Source organism: Psammomys obesus, unplaced genomic scaffold, assembly GCF_907164565.1.
Source record: "Psammomys obesus unplaced genomic scaffold, mPsaObe1.curated_primary_1811, whole genome shotgun sequence".
NCBI lineage: Eukaryota > Metazoa > Chordata > Mammalia > Rodentia > Muridae > Psammomys > Psammomys obesus.
In genome coordinates this window covers 4351-8093 of record NW_026596096.1, presented here as the reverse complement: position 1 = coordinate 8093, position 3743 = coordinate 4351, and the positions used below count along the sequence as shown (strand labels likewise).

The following is a 3743-nucleotide window of genomic DNA, read 5'->3' as shown; positions in this document are numbered from 1 at the left end:
CTGCTGTGCCTCTGGTTGTCACCATTCTGCATCTTTTTAATATTAGGTATTGTGGTCCATCAAGAGTCTGTGTGTGCTACATTTGGGATTGGCTTAAACAGCACCTGCGTTGTAGATTTTGGTGACAAGAAAACAAGTGTGTGCTGTGTAGAACATGGGGTGTCTCACGTGTGTTCAAATTCTCACTGCAAATTATAGTTTTAAAGCAAGTTCTGTATAAATCATTCCCTATACACAGCCTGTACAGTAAATTCCAGGGCCAGCACAATGCTTTTTTCCATTGGTATTGGTAGGATAGGAAGGCTCCAGGGTTTCTATTCTGCTGGACTACGAGCATGAGTAACTGTCTTGGCAGGCTTGGGACCATTTTTTCATTGACATGCTTTGTGTCGCTTTGAGAAGATCTGTGTGGAAAGCTGTGGCGCCCTTCATGAGACACTCAGAGCATTATAATCTAGCCTTTGATGTCTGCTCCTCCTAGATAGACTACCAGGTATTTGTGCAGATGAGTCTGGATGCTGAAATAGCTTCAGAAATTGCTAAAGGCAAGAGGGAAAAGGTCCTGGGAGTTCTCCCTGGTTCTGCCCTCATTCTGGCCACAGGCACTGTCACAAAAAATGTGGACATCCCAGGAAAGAAGGAAGACCACTTTATCTCTTGCTTTCTCCTGACTGGTAAGCCTCTACAGTGGACTCATCTCAGCTTTTTTTCCTTTCCTGTCATTTTTCAAAGATGACCTCACTTCTTCCATAGTTTTGAAAAAAGTCAGTGCAGTAACAGACTGTGATGGAAACAAACCTCAGATGGGTAAAATACCAGTACCTTAACGATGGGCTGGAGCAAGGTGGTCACTGGAAAAGATGTCTTCGTGCTCCTTCCTGTGGGGGTAACATTATTAATTGAACAACAAATAACAGGCCTTTTCAGTAGTCTAAACGATCACTAATTAGTGATTTCCACCAGAGAATGTCAGCAAGTAGAAGGCCTTTGTTCCTGCTGGAGGAAAAATAGCTCAATTGTCCATTTGAATGCCTGAAACACTGATGCTTAAATCTTAAAAGCATTTAAAATATGCTTTTCTAAGTCCCTATCAATAAATCTGTCTTTATAGGCAAAACTCTGTTTTTATATGGGGATGGGGATTGTTTTGTTTTTGTTTTTCCAGACAAATCCATAGCAGCTCTTTAAGTTTGAGGGCAGAGGGTTTGAAGTAAGCTGTTAAAACTTCTGTACTTTCACACAGATGTGACCTCTACACATCATATCAGGAGTTGAGTCAACTCTAATTTGTACCATTTTCTACCTGAAGGTGGTATAGTTCTTTATACTTCTTTAAAGTTAATCTCCACACTGTGCTTTGCAACAGGACCATGCACAAAGCTGCTGTAACCATGTAGGTAAAGCAGAGGCAACAGCATTCTCTAAATGCAAGTACTCTTTTTTAATTTTTATTATTAGTTACAATTTATTAACTCTGCATCCCAGCTGTATCCCACTCCCTCATTCCCTCCTAATCCCACCCTCCTTCCCTCATCTCCTCCCTGCTGCTTTCCAAGTCCACTGATGGAGGAGGAGTTCTTGAGGTGAAAGTTCATGTGGCTTTCTTGGCTTAAAGTGTAAAGTTAATCTTCTACAGTGACATAGGAGTAACTCACAGGGTACAATAGGAGCTCCTTTTTGTTTTTTTGAAACAAGTTATCATGTACCTCATGCTAGCCTTGAACAGTAATTGAGGATGTTCTTGAACCACTTTTTCCCAAGGGTTGAAAGTACAGTTTTCTGCTGCCATACCCTGCTATGTTTCTTTTTGACATATGCAGATTGCAAGGATATCATTAGAGTATCTTCAGAGAGTCACCATCCTTACCTTGCCTCCAAAATAGGTAGTTCCCATCTGCCAGCACCCATGTAGCCACCAGCAGCACCAGGAGGAGAGGCAGCCAGCCTCCCAGCATGCCTCTTTCTGCAGGAAACAACTCAGACATCTTATTAAGCAAAGATACATTTGCCCTATATTTGTAAACAGATTCTATTACTCTTCTTCATGGAAGTTTAGACCTTTCCAAACCAAGGGTTAAAATGTCGTTCAGGGGTCTCCTAATTAAGGGGTCTTTCCCAGTATCCAGGTCACTTATAAAAATTTATTACTGTGGGCTGGAGTGATGGTTCAGCTATTATAGGTAGGCTCACAACAACGAGAGAAAAATATGTATGAATTCAGGCACACATGTGCCACAGCGTATGTGTGGAGGACAGAGGACGGCTTTAGGGCATTTGTTCTCTTCTTTCACCATGGGTTTCAGGTTGTAAGATTCATATAATAAGTGATTCTACACACTGAATTAGGGGCCATTCTGTAAACTCAGTTTTTTCTTCCTTAAGCATACCAGCATTTTCACTGTGGTAAATAGAATATGAATCATGTTTTTTGTTGATTGAGTAATTTTTGTTCCTTGGGATGAACTTAGATACATAATTCACAAACAGCTGTGTGACGACACAGAAGTCAAGGCACTGGGATAGTTATCTAAAGCTTGTAAGGCTGTTTCGTGTCTGTTGGCCCCACCCCTGGGCTAGTTTCAGAACAACTTATTTGTTTATTGTTAGTCAAAGAACTGACACATCTTTAAATCCAGGGACATTTTATAGAACATACTGGCACCAGCAAGGTGTCTTTTCATGCCAGTATACCTGAGTTCTTAAGCAAATAAGATTCAGAGAGAATTGGAATACGTTGAAATGCACACTCCCTTATGGACCCCTGCTCTCACACCAGTTCTTGATTCCCATTCCATAGCCTTGTGGCACTTTGAATAACCATTCTTCACTCTTTTTCCCCTTCTGTATATCCTGTGTTTGAAAAGATGCTGTCTTCATATTTTTAGAAAAGCCTTTTTTACTTAGTTATGAGATTTATGGAGTAGCATAGGTATTGTTCTGTCACACCAGATCAGGGCAGACATGCAGGGACACCCTAATGATCCTCACAGACACAGCATAATGTTACTATTAAAAGGGCCTTATGGGTCCTAATCCTCTGACCTTCTTGTGGTAATGGCAGGTACTTACTGTTATCTGGAGGGAAGGGAGCACTTGTCTCTGAGCATAACACAACTTATCCTTCATGAAAGATGAAGTCATTGCCACAAGTGCATAATTATGGAGTCAGCTAAGGAAAAGAAGAGGTCAGAAAATGCATTGGGAGATGTTCTGCATTGTTCTCATTTCCAGAACAAATCGCCGCTCTTTTTATTTGTTTGTTTTCACCTCTTGGCATGGTCAACAATTTTCCAGTTGGTTCCAATTTTATAGTCCACAAATCCAATCAGGCCCAAGACCAAAAACCTGCAATGCCCTTGAACTTTGTGAATGGTAATGACATGCTATTTTCTTTATCTAAAAGGGTGGCTACATCCTAATAAGCATACAAATCTTCTCGCTGGCCAAGAGTAGGTGAGTTGCCTCTTACTAGCCTATGACATCCTGAAAGGTGCAGTTACCATGGTGCCAGGGTCTGCTTTCTTGGCCACCCAGAGCAGTTCATATTCCAGGATGTGCAGAATGATTTGTAAGTCACGGTGTTGCACTGTGACCCTCTGAATACTACAGGTATCTCACTTTCTGTTTCCACCTTGGCCACCTGAGGCCCCAGAGGACAAACAATTGCTCTTTAAAGATCAGACATTGACCTGGATTCCAGCCTTCTAGCTTCAAACTTTTGCAGCTTCACTTTTCTTTTTTTT

The 3743-nt window shown here is 41.4% G+C and overlaps 1 pseudogene; it reads right to left on the bottom strand.

Annotated features, from left to right (window-relative positions):
• Window positions 1-327: 327 nt before the first annotated feature.
• The window catches only part of LOC129692114 (interleukin-17 receptor B-like), a 7219-nt pseudogene continuing 3803 nt past the window's right edge, over window positions 328-3743 (bottom strand).